This window comes from Canis aureus, chromosome 24 (genome assembly GCF_053574225.1).
Source record: "Canis aureus isolate CA01 chromosome 24, VMU_Caureus_v.1.0, whole genome shotgun sequence".
Classification (NCBI taxonomy): domain Eukaryota; kingdom Metazoa; phylum Chordata; class Mammalia; order Carnivora; family Canidae; genus Canis; species Canis aureus.
The window spans coordinates 18,585,837-18,599,260 of NC_135634.1; the positions used below are offsets into that span (position 1 = coordinate 18,585,837).

Here is a 13,424-nt window from a genome sequence, read left to right on the forward strand (position 1 = left end):
GGGCCACTGGGGCTGCCCCCCAAGGTCTTTTTAAAATTTTTAAATTTATTTATTCATGAGAGACACAGAGAGAGGCAGAGGCATAGACAGAGGGAGAAGCGGGCTCCTTGCAGAGAGCCCGATGTGGGACTCGATTCCTGGATCCTGGATTACGCCCTGAGCCGAAGGCAGATGCTCAGCCGCTGAACCACCCAGGCTCCCCCCGCCAAAGTCTATTTTTGCTTTAGTTTGCCTAGAAACAAATGACATATCTAAAAAAAGTTACTGTGGCCAATGTCAGAGAAATCACTGCCTGTGCTTTCTTCAAGGACTTTTATGGTTTCAGGTCCTACATTTAGGTCTTTAGTCCATTTTGAGAGTTATTTTTGTGTATGGTGAAAGATAATGGTCCAATTTCATTCTTTTGCATGTGCTGTCCAGTTTTCCCAACATCATTTATTGACGAGAGTCTTTTTCCAGTTGGATATTCTTTCCTGCTTTGTTGAAGATTAACTGGCTATATAATCGTGGATTCATTTTCTATTCTGTTCCACTGATCTGTGTCTACTTTTGTGCCAGTACCATACTGTTTTGATTATGACAGCTCTGTAATATGACTTGAAGTCTGGAATTGGGATGCCTCTAAGTTTGCTTTTCTTTTTCAAGATTGCTTTGGATTTTTGGGGTCTCATAGTTCTATACAAATTGTAGAATTATTTGTTCTAGTTCTGTGAAAAATGTTGTTGGTGTTTTGATAGGGATTGCATTAAATGTGTAGATTGCTTTGGGTAGTATAGAAATTCTAACAATGTTTGTTTTTCTCATCCATGAGCATGGAATGCCTTTCCATTTCTTTGTGTTGTTTTCAATTTTTTTCATCAGTGTTTTATAGTTTTCAGAGTACAGGTCTTTCACCTCTTTGGTTAGGTTCATTCCTGTGTATCTTATTATTTTTGGTACAGCTGGAAATGGGACTGATTCCTTAATTTTTCTTTCTGCTGTTTCATTATTGGCATATAGAAACACAGCAGATATCTGTACATTGATTTTCTATACTGTGCCTTTACTGAATTCGTTTGTCAGTCTTAACAGTTAAAAAAATTTTTTTAAAAAATGTATTTATTTATTCATGAGAGATAGAAAGAGAGAGAGAGAGAGAGGCAGAAACATAGGCAGAGGGAGAAGCAGGCTCTATGCAGGGAGCCTAACGTGGGACTTGATCTTGGGATTCCATGATCATGCCCTGGGCTGAAGGCAGGTGCTAAAGCGCTGAGCCACCCAGATGTCCCAAGTTTTAACAGTTTTTTTTGACAGTTTTTGGGTTTTCTATATAGAGTATCATCTGTAAATAGTGAAAGTTTTACTTCTTTCTTGCCGATTTGCATGCCTTTTATTTCTTTTTGTTGTCTGATTGCTATGGCTAGGACTTTCAGTACTATGTTGAATAAAAGTGATGAGAGTGGACATCCCTGTGTTGACTATAGATGAAAGGCTCTCAGTTTTTCCCCATTTAAGATGTTGTTAGCTGTGGGTTTTGATATGTGGCCTTTATTATATTGAGATATGTTCCCTCTAAATCTGCTTTGTTGAGGGTTTTTTATCATGAATGGATGTTATACTTTGTCAAATGCTTTTTCTGCATCTATTGAAATGATCATATGGTTCTTGTCCTTTCTCTTATTAATGTGACCTATTTCGTTGGTTGATTTGTGAATATTGAGCCACAGTTGCAACCCAGGAATAAATCCCACTTGATTATGGTGAAGGATTTTTTTTTTTTTTTTTAATAGACATGGAGCCAAATGCAGGGCCTGAACTCATGACCTGAGCTGAGATCAAGAGTTGGATGCTCATCCGACTGAGCCACCCAGGCAACCCATGAATGATTTTTTTCATGTATTGTTGGATTCAGTTTGCTGGTATTTTGTTGAGGGTTTTTATATCTATGTTCTTCAGAGATATTGGCTTATAGTTCTCTTTTTTAGTGGTGTCTTTATCTGGTTTTCGTATCAGGGTAATTAATGCTGGCTTCACAGAACGAATTTGGAAGTTTTCTTCTATTTTTTGAATAGTTTGAGAACAATAGGTATTAACTGTTCTTTAAATGTTGGCTAGAGTTTACCTCTGAAGCCATCTGGCCCCGGAGTTTTGTTTATTGGGATTTTTTTGATTACTGACTCAATTTCTTTGCTGATTGTTCAGATTTTCTATTTTTCCTTGTTTGAGTTTTGGTAATTTATATTCTTCTAGGAATTTATCCATTTCTTCTAGGTTGTTCAATTTGTTGACATATAGTTTTTTGTAATAATCTCTTATAGTTGCTTATATTTCTGTGATGTTGGTTATTTCTCCTGTCTCTTTTGGGTCCTTTCTTTTTTCTTTTTGATAAGCCTGGCTAGAGGTTTGCTGGTTTCATTGTGTTTTTTTTTTTTTTTTTAAAGAACCACCTCCTGGTTTTATTGATCTGTTCTATTGATTTTTTAATAGAACAGATTATTTTATCATAAATGATATAGTTATCATTTATGTCTGCTCTGATCTGTATTATTTCCTTCCTTCTGTTGGGTTTTGGTTTTGTTTGTTGTTCTTTTTCTAGCTCCTTTAGGTCTAAGATTAGATTGAAATTTTTCTTGCTTCTTGAGGTAGGCCTTTATTGCTATATACTTCTTAGAACTGCTTTTGCTGCATCCCAGAGGTTTTGAATCCTCATGTTTTCATTTTCATTTGTTTCCATGTCCTTTTTAACTTCTTTTATTTCTTGGTTGACCCATTCATTGTTTAGTAGCATGTTATTTAACCTTCATATATTTGTGGTCTTTCCAGAGTTTTTCTTGTGGTTGACTTCTAGTTTCAAAGTGTTGTGGTCAGAAAAGGGCATTGGCCATGGCTGACAAGAGATATACTGAACATAGCCAACTTTGACTCCACTTTCCTCTTCTACTTCTCTGCGAACAGCATCTTCTATTGTCTCCCCTAATCAAATGGGGCAAAAGAACAAGTAGCTGATGAACATGCCTTGGACATTTTGTGCTCCGAATAGTTCAAACATTTGGAAATCACTTTGGACAGAAACCCAATTCGAAGAATCAGAAAGCACAAGCCTAAAACTAGACTGGAATCCAAAAAAAACATTTCTTAAAGTATATGACCAAGTACATAATCAAAATGCCAGAAAACTTTTCTTGAGGGTCTAAATTTTTCGGCTACAGTGTAAAAATGGTAATTTTTAAAAAATATTTTTAAATACCAGATGGAATACAAATGTCATTATCCTTGGAGGATCAGGGGTTATTTTTTCCCAAGGTCTCTTTGTCTAAATCTGACAGCTTAAATTAGAACCTAATGTCACAGGTGCAAAAACAAAACAAGATCACAAGTCCAATTTTCCAGAGAGCTTTCCCATCAGTCACGCCCCTCCCCCAATTTCATGAGTACGTAAAACAAAGAGACCTTGAGGATGGTAGAGAGTGAGTTTGGGGAGAGTTGAGCGAAATTGGAAAAATCTGTTACTTCCTGATATTAGAACTTGATTAAAGCAATCTTGTTATTACAGAGTTAAAGCTAAGAGTAGCATTCTAGAACAGTATGGCTTCAGTCTTTTTGAATTGGTTGAGGCCTGTTTTGTGGCCCAATATGTGATCTATTCTGGAGAATATTCCATGTGCACTTGAAAAGAATGTGTATTCTGATGTTTTAGGATGGAATGTTCTGAATATATCTGTTAAATCTAAATGTTTCACTCAAAGCCATTGTTTCCTTGTTGATTTCCTGTTTAGATGATCTGTCCATTGATGTATGTGGGACATTACAGTCCCCTACTATTATTATATATTCGTTCCTTTATGCTTGTTATTAACTATTTATGTATTTGGGTGCTCCCATGTTGGGTGAAAAATATTTGCAAGTGTTTTATCTTCTTGTCCCCTTTATTATTATATAGTGCCCTTCTTTATCTCTTGTTACAAACTTTGTTTTAAAGTCTAGTTTTCTGATATAAATATGCTACTCAGGTTTTCTTTTGACATCCTTTTGCACGATAAATATTTCTTCATCTGCTCACTTTCAATCTGCAGTTATATAACCTCTTCTGCATATAGCAGTCTATATTAAATTGATGGTTGTTTAAGTTTGAACCCATTCTTCTTGTCCTCTTCATGTTTTAGGTATATGTTGTTATGTTTTACATCTTTTTATTTTGTGAGTTTCTTGACTGGTTTCTTACAGAAACATTCATTTTTACTGCTTTCGTGTTTCCTACCTTTATACTATCACTTTTGGTCTCTCTTTTCCACTCTCTGAGTCCCCCTTAGTATTTCTTGCAGGGCTGGTTTAATGGTCATGAATACTTTAATTTGTGTTTATCTGTGAAATCTATTTATCCTTCTATTTTGAATCTTAGCCTAGTTGGATAGAGTATTCTTGGTTGCAGATTTTCTCATTCAGCACTTTGAATATATCATGCTAGTCCTTTCTGGCTAGGAGAGTCCCTGAAAAATCTGCTTATGGGTTTTCCCTTACAAGTAACTATCTTATTTTGTCTTCTTCCTTTTAAGATTTGTTTCCTTATCACTATATTTTGCAAGTTTAATTATAATGTCTTGGTGTGGATCTGCTTTTGCTGATTTTATTGGAGTTTTCTGTCCCTCCTGCATCTGGATATCTGCTTCCTTCCCTAGATTAGGGAAGTTTTCAGCTATTATTTCTTCATATAAGATTTCTGCTCCCTTTTCTCTCTCTTCTTCTTCTTCTTCTGGAATTCCTATAATACAAATGTTACTACATTTGATGGAGTCACTGAGTTTCCTAGTCTATTCTCATTTTGCATAATTCTGTCTCTCTTTTGTTCAACTTCATTGCTTTCCATTACTTTTTTTAAATTTTTTTTATTTTTTATTGGTGTTCAATTTACTAACATACAGAATAACCCCCAGTGCCCGTCACCCATTCACTCCCACCCCCCGCCCTCCTCCCCTTCTACCACCCCTAGTTCGTTTCCCAGAGTTAGCAGTCTTTACGTTCTGTCTCCCTTTCTGATATTTCCCACACATTTCTTCTCCCTTCCCTTATATTCCCTTTCACTATTATTTATATTCCCCAAATGAATGAGAACATATAATGTTTGTCCTTCTCCGACTGACTTACTTCACTCAGCATAATACCCTCCAGTTCCATCCACGTTGAAGCAAATGGTGGGTATTTGTCATTTCTAATAGCTGAGTAATATTCCATTGTATACATAAACCACATCTTCTTTATCCATTCATCTTTCGTTGGACACCGAGGCTCCTTCCACAGTTTGGCTATCGTGGCCATTGCTGCTATAAACATAGGGGTGCAGGTGTCCCGGCGTTTCACTGCATCTGTATCTTTGGGGTAAATCCCCAATAGTGCAATTGCTGGGTCGTAGGGCAGGTCTATTTTTAATTCTTTGAGGAACCTCCACACAGTTTTCCAGAGTGGTGCACCAGTTCACATTCCCACCAACAGTGTAAGAGGGTTCCCTTTTCTCCGCATCTCCTCCAACATTTGTTGTTTCCTGCCTTGTTAATTTGCCCCATTCTCACTGGTGTGAGGTGGTATCTCATTGTGGTTTTGATTTGTATTTCCCTGATGGCAAGTGATGCAGAGCATTTTCTCATATGCATGTTGGCCATGTCTATGTCTTCCTCTGTGAGATTTCTCTTCATGTCTTTTGCCCATTTCATGATTGGATTGTTTGTTTCTTTGGTGTTGAGTTTAATAAGTTCTTTATAGATCTTGGAAACTAGCCCTTTATCTGATATGTCATTTGCAAATATCTTCTCCCATTCTGTAGGTTGTCTTTGAGTTTTGTTGACTGTATCCTTTGCTGTGCAAAAGCTTCTTATCTTGATGAAGTCCCAATAGTTCATTTTTGCTTTTGTTTCTTTTGCCTTCGTGGATGTATCTTGCAAGAAGTTACTGTGGCCGAGTTCAAAAAGGGTGTTGCCTGTGTTCTTCTCTAGGATTTTGATGGAATCTTGTCTCACATTTAGATCTTTCATCCATTTTGAGTTTATCTTTGTGTATGGTGAAAGAGAGTGGTCTAGTTTCATTCTTCTGCATGTGGATGTCCAATTTTCCCAGCACCATTTATTGAAGAGACTGTCTTTCTTCCAATGGATAGTCTTTCCTCCTTTATCGAATATTAGTTGACCATAAAGTTCAGGGTCCACTTCTGGGTTCTCTATTCTGTTCCACTGATCTATGTGTCTGTTTTTGTGCCAGTACCACACTGTCTTGATGACCACAGCTTTGTAGTACAACCTGAAATCTGGCATTGTGATGCCCCCAGATATGGTTTTCTTTTTCAAAATTCCCCTGGCTATTCGGGGTCTTTTCTGATTCCACACAAATCTTAAAATAATTTGTTCTAACTCTCTGAAGAAAGTCCATGGTATTTTGATAGGGATTGCATTAAACGTGTATATTGCCCTGGGTAACATTGACATTTTCACAATATTAATTCTGCCAATCCATGAGCATGGAATATTTTTCCATCTCTTTGTGTCTTCCTCAATTTCTTTCAGAAGTGTTCTATAGTTTTGAGGGTATAGATCCTTTACATCTTTGGTTAGGTTTATTCCTAGGTATCTTATGCTTTTGGGTGCAATTGTAAATGGGATTGACTCCTTAATTTCTCTTTCTTCAGTCTCATTGTTAGTGTATAAAAATGCCACTGATTTCTGGGCATTGATTTTGTATCCTGCCACGCTACCGAATTGCTGTATGAGTTCTAGCAATCTTGGGGTGGAGACTTTTGGGTTTTCTATGTAGAGTATCATGTCATCGGCGAAGAGGGAGAGTTTGACTTCTTCTTTGCCAATTTGAATGCCTTTAATGTCTTTTTGTTGTCTGATTGCTGAGGCTAGGACTTCCAGTACTATGTTGAATAGCAGTGGTGAGAGTGGACATCCCTGTCTTGTTCCTGATTTTAGGGGAAAGGCTCCTAGTGCTTCCCCATTGAGAATGATATTTGCTGTGGGCTTTTCATAGATGGCTTTTAAGATGTTGAGGAATGTTCCCTCTATCCCTACACTCTGAAGAGTTTTGATCAGGAATGGATGCTGTATTTTGTCAAATGCTTTCTCTGCATCCAATGAGAGGATCATATGGTTCTTGGTTTTTCTCTTGCTGATATGATGAATCACATTGATTGTTTTACGGGTGTTGAACCAGCCTTGTGTCCCAGGGATAAATCCTACTTGGTCATGGTGAATAATTTTCTTAATGTACTGTTGGATCCTATTGGCTAGTATCTTGTTGAGAATTTTTGCATCCATGTTCATCAGGGATATTGGTCTGTAATTCTCCTTTTTGGTGGGGTCTTTGTCTGGTTTTGGAATTAAGGTGATGCTGGCCTCATAGAACGAATTTGGAAGTACTCCATCTCTTTCTATCTTTCCAAACAGCTTTAGGAGAATAGGTATGGTTTCTTCTTTAAACGTTTGATAGAATTCCCCTGGGAAGCCATCTGGCCCTGGACTCTTGTGTCTTGGGAGGTTTTTGATGACTGCTTCAATTACCTCCCTGGTTATTGGCCTGTTAAGGTTTTCTATTTCTTCCTGTTCCAGTTTTGGTAGTTTGTGGCTTTCCAGGAATGCGTCCATTTCTTCTAGATTGCCTAATTTATTGGCGTATAGCTGTTCATAATATGTTTTTAAAATCGTTTGTATTTCCTTGGTGTTGGTAGTGATCTCTCCTTTCTCATTCATGATTTCATTAATTTGAGTCTTCTCTCTCTTCTTTCTAATATGGCTGGCTAATGGTTTATCTATCTTATTAATTCTTTCAAAGAACCAACTCCTGGTTCTGTTGATCTGTTCCACAGTTCTTCTGGTCTTGATTTCGTTGAGTTCTGCTCGAATCTTTATTAACTCCCTTCTTCTCTTGGGTGTAGGATCTATTTGCTGTTTTTTCTCTAGCTCCTTAATATGTAAGGTTAGCTTTTGTATTTGAGTTCTTTCCAGTTTTTGTTTTTGTTTTTTTTTGTTTTTTTTTAATTTTTTATTTATTTATGATAGTCACAGAGAGAGAGAGAGAGAGGCAGAGACACAGGCAGAGGAAGAAGCAGGCTCCATGCCGGGAGCCTGACGCGGGACTCGATCCCGGGTCTCCAGGATCGTGCCCTGGGCCAAAGGCAGGCGCCAAACCGCTGCGCCACCCAGGGATCCCCTTCTTTCCAGTTTTTGAATGGATGCTTGTATTGCGATGTATTTCCCCCTTAGGACTGCTTTTGCTGCATCCCAAAGATTTTGAACGGTTGTATCTTCATTCTCATTAGTTTCCATGAATCTTTTTAATTCTTCCTTAATTTCCTGGTTGACCCTTTCATCTTTTAGCAGGATGGTCCTTAACCTCCACGTGTTTGAGGTCCTTCCAAACTTCTTGTTGTGATTTAGTTCTAATTTCAAGGCATTATGGTCTGAGAATATGCAGGGGACAATCCCAATCTTTTGGTATCGGTTCAGACCCGATTTGTGACCCAATATGTGGTCTATTCTGGAGAAAGTTCCATGTGCACTTGAGAAGAATGTGTATTCAGTTGAGTTTGGATGTAAAGTTCTGTAGATATCTGTGAAATCCATCTGGTCCAGTGTATCATTAAAGCTCTTGTTTCTTTGGAGATGTTGTGCTTAGAAGACCTATCGAGTATAGAAAAAGCTAGAGTGAAGTCACCAAGTATAAGTGTATTATTATCTAAGTATTTCTTCACTTTGGTTAATAATTGATTTATATATTTGGCAGCTCCCACATTTGGGGCATATATATTGAGGATTGTTAAGTCCTCTTGTTGAATAGATCCTTTAAGTATGATATAGTGTCCCTCTTCATCTCTCACTACAGTCTTTGGGGTAAATTTTAGTTTATCTGATATAAGGATGGCTACCCCTGCTTTCTTTTGAGGACCATTCGAATGGTAAATGGTTCTCCAACCTTTTATTTTCAGGCTGTAGGTGTCCTTCTGTCTAAAATGAGTCTCTTGTAGACAGCAAATAGATGGGTCCTGCTTTTTTATCCAGTCTGAAACCCTGCGCCTTTTGATGGGGTCATTAAGCCCGTTCACATTCAGAGTTACTATTGAGAGATATGAGTTGTCATCATGATAACTATTCAGTCCTTGTTTTTGTGGAATGTTCCACTGAACTTCTTCTTAAAGGGGAATTTTAAGAGTCCCCCTTAAAATTTCTTGCAGAGCTGGTTTGGAGGTCACATATTCTTTCAGTTGCTGCCTGTCTTGGAAGCTCTTTATCTCTCCTTCCATTTTGAATGAGAGCCTTGCTGGATAAAGTATTCTTGGTTGCATGTTCTTCTCATTTAGGACCCTGAATATATCCTGCCAGCCCTTTCTGGCCTGCCAGGTCTCTGTAGAGAGGTCTGCTGTTACCCTAATACTCCTCCCCATAAAAGTCAGGGATTTCTTGTCTCTTGCTGCTTTAAGGATCTTCTCTTTATCTTTGGAATTTGCAAGCTTCACTATTAAATGTCGAGGTGTTGAACGGTTTTTATTGATTTTAGGGGGGGAATCTCTCTATTTCCTGGATCTGAATGCCTGTTTCCCTTCCCAGATTAGGAAAGTTTTCAGCTAGAATTTGTTCAAATACATATTCTGGCCCTCTGTCCCTTTCGGCACCCTCGGGAACACCAATTAAACGTAGGTTTTTCTTCCTCAGGCTGTCGTTTATTTCCCTTAATCTATCTTCATGGTCTTTTAATTGTTTGTCTCTTTTTTCCTCAGTTTCCCTCTTTGCTATCAACTTGTCTTCTATGTCATTCACTCGTTCTTCCACCTCGTTAACCCTCGTTGTTAGGACTTCTAGTTTGGATTGCATCTCATTCAATTGATTTTTAATTTCTGCCTGATTAGCTCTAAATTCTGCAGTCATGAAGTCTCTTGAGTCCTTTATGCTTTTTTCTAGAGCCACCAGTAGCTGTATAATAGTGCTTCTGAATTGGCTTTCTGACATTGAATTGTAATCCAGATTTTGTAACTCTGTGGGAGAGAGGACTGTTTCTGATTCTTTCTTTTGAGGTGAGGTTTTCCTTCTAGTCATTTTGCTCAGTGCAGAGTGGCCAAAAGCAAGTTGTATTGGGAAAAGGAGAAAAAGAGAGGAGAGAAAGAAGGAAAGAAAAGAGAAAGAAAAAAAAGGAAGAAAAAAAAACGAAAAAAAAAGAAGAAAAAGAGAAAGAAAAAGAAAGAAAGAAAAAAGGGGGGTGGGGGAAGGAAACAAATCAAAAAGCAAAACAAAAAAAAAAAAAACAAAAAAAAAACAAACAAAAAAAAAAAAAAAGAAAAGAACCACGGGGGAGTATCTTCTGATTCTGTGTACTTTAAGTCCCTTGGCTTCCTCTGGAAGTTGTCAATCAGTCCAGCTGGTCTTCTGGGGGGGGGCCTGTTGTGCTGATTTTCAGGTGTTAGCAGTTAGGGGAGCTGCTGTGCCCCTGCCTGGTGCAGGGCTCAGTGGGGGTTGTTTACCCCGTGAGGCCGCAGGAGGAACAGCCCCAGTGGCGGGGCAGCTCTGGAAACCTGGATTCAGCCCCCGCAGGAACTCCGGAGCTCTCCGTCTGCAGGGCCTGGAGGCACGGGGCGGGGCCGCTGATCTGCTCAGCTCCGGGCAGGAGTGTCCTTGCTGTCCTGGGCCCTCCCGGCCTCTGCCTGTCCCGGGGGAGGCGGGATCCTGGGCTGTGTCCCGGCGCCCTGTGCTCCGGAGCCTGCGCTGGTGGATTCACGCTCCCGGGCCGCGCAACCCCCTCCGCGGAGCCGCCGCCCGAGCCCCCCGGAGCTGCTCCTGGAACCGCGCAGCCCCCTCCGCACGGAGCCTCTTCCTCTGCCCGAGCCCCTCCGAGCTGCTCCGGTCCCGCTGGGTCCCACCGTGCGCGCTGCAGCCCTTAGGGAGCTCCGCACACTCTCCCGGGGAGCCCGAGGGCATCCCCGCCCTCCTGGGTCCTGCTCCAACTCCCTGCGGGCCCCTTTCCGCCCGGGAAGGTCGGTGCAGCTCCTGCGTCTCCGGGACGGGGCTCTCCTGTCCTGGGGACACTCGCCCCGGGCGCCCGGCTCCTCGCGGGCCCCTCCCCCTTGGAGGCCTTTTGTGTCTTTATTTCTTTTTTCCCGTCTTCCTACCTTGATAGAAGCGCGAACTCTTCTCACTGTTGCATACCAGGTGTTCTCTCTTTAATTCTCAGGCCGAATTCATAGATTTTCAGGATGATTGGAAGGTTTTCTAGGTAATTTGGTCGAGACAGGTGATTTGGGGACCCTACTCTTCCGCCGTCTTGCCCCTCCTCCCCATTACTTTGTTTTATAGGGCATTAATTCATTCCTCTGCTTCTTCCAGTCTGCTATTTATTGCATCAAGCATATTTCTAATCTCATTTATTGCAGTCTTCATCTCTGAATTATCTTAACTTTTATTATTTATCTTATATTATTTCTTAACTCTTCTATCTCTGTAAAAAGGTCTCACTATTGTCTTTTTTTTTTCTCAAGTCCAGTGAGTATCCTTATGATCAGTGCTTTAAATTCTCCATGAGACATGTTATTTATATCTGTTTTGCTTAGATTCTTGGCTGTGGCCTTCTCTTATTTTTTCATTTGGGATAAATTCCTCTCTCTTCTCATTCTGTCTAATTCTCTGCCTGCTTCTGTATGTTGAAAAGCCATTTATGTCTCCCACTCCTGAAAGTAATGGCCTTTTATGCAAAGAGTTCATGTAGTGCCCAGGACCTGGCACTTCAGCAAGCGTCCACAGTGTGGCTGTGTGCACCCTGCCATTGTATTCTTCTTCTTCTTCTTCTCCTTCTTCTTCTTCTTCTTCTTCTTCTTCTTCTTCTTCTTCTTCTTCTTCTTCTTCTTCTTCTTCTTCTTCTTCTTTCTTCTTTCTTCTTCTTCTTCTTCTTCTTCTTCTTCTTCTTCTTCTTCTTCTTCTTCTTCTTCTTCTTCTTCTTCTTCTTCTTCTCCTCCTCCTCCTCCTCCTCCTCCTCCTCCTTCTTCTTCTTCTTCTTCTTCTTCTTCTTCTTCTTCTTCTTCTTCTTCTTCTTTTAAAAACAAGCTCTGGCCAGTTTTATTAAAGACAAATTTTGCATGATTTACTTTTCACCAGTCTGTTCTGGCTTGCTTCTAATGATATCAGAATCACCTGGATCAATGATAGCCAGTGTGCATACTCTGTTGTATTTCCCACATGCTGTGCCCAATTCAGTATTATTGCCACTGTAGTGATGGACACCAGTTTTGGCCAACATGGCATAGTATTCTATTTCAGATTTCCTCAAAGCAGGCGGTTGTTGGCCAAAATGACCAGTTTCGCTTTGCCGTGTCTGATCATTTTCAGGGTCTGCTTGTACCCTAGCACGTACTTTCCACTTTTCATAACCAGTTGGAGCCTAGAGTTGATCGACTCCAGTGACTTTTTCGTCTTCTTTGCGGCCACCATCTTCCTGCCTTGGATGCGGGACAGCCCCAACCAACAGCAGCCGTCCCCTGCCATTGTATTCTGACTGCTATATCCCTCAGGTAGTCATCTGCCCGGGGTCTCCTTGCCTGTTGTGGGCAGTGTTTGGTCTCTGGCCTGAATATGTGTCCTGGTCTGCTTGTGAAGTGAGAACTGTCACCACCTCCACTGTGGTAAGGCCCTACAAAACTCTCTGGTCAGGATATATGGTATGGGCACGGATTTGTGCTTCTGGGGAAGGGGCCCACTGTGCTGGGACTGCGGCATGCGTGACTGAGAAGGGCAGTCCCACCAGTGTACAGAGGGGTGGGGCTTTGGTATAAGCAAGTTAGGCAGCCAGTGTCCATGCTGCTTGCTTCCTGCAGATGGCTTTGTGTTTATGCTGAGGGGTGGGGTAGGGAAGTGGCACTGGCCAGCTCCTTTGTTTGGAGAGAAGTGTCTTTGTGAATGCTGCCCCTCAGGAGCATGCTCAGAGAAGAGCAAATAATCTCCCCACTGTATGCCCCAGGTGCTCTTCAGATCACTGTTTCCATGTTTTAGGTCCCTAGGTTGTTTCCAGGAGCAGCCTCATTGCCTCCAGACTCTCCTGGAGCCCCTTAGAACTTAGGCTTTAAACCTCTCCAGTGAAGAACTGATGAAATTCAGCCCCTCTTGCTTTCTAAGCCAGTGACTATGGGGAAATGTTCTCCTTGTGTGTTCTGCTATGTGCTTGTCTGTCTCTCTCTCACCCTTCTTCTCTGAGACCAAGGCTCCCTCTTCTGCAGCATCTGTGATCCATTTCTCCCCTAAACCCCATTTCCACACTTATGACCTTCTTTGATTTGCCCTCTTCTCTACCTTTAGTTGTGGAATTTGTTCTACCAGTCTTCAGGTTGATTTCTGGGGTGTTTAGGATGATTTCGTTATTATCTAGTTGTAATTGTGGATGAGGTGAGCCTAGGGTCCTCCTCCCCTGCCACGTTCTTCCCCTTCCCC

General features: G+C 40.8%; 1 protein-coding gene and 1 pseudogene across 1 annotated transcript in view; one reads left to right on the forward strand and one right to left on the reverse strand.

Moving 5' to 3' along the window:
- CRYL1 (crystallin lambda 1) overlaps positions 1-13,424 on the forward strand; it is a 151,841-nt gene that overhangs the window by 38,767 nt on the left and 99,650 nt on the right. The window lies entirely within an intron of this gene.
- Positions 12,035-12,471, reverse strand: LOC144296466 (large ribosomal subunit protein eL30 pseudogene; annotated as a pseudogene).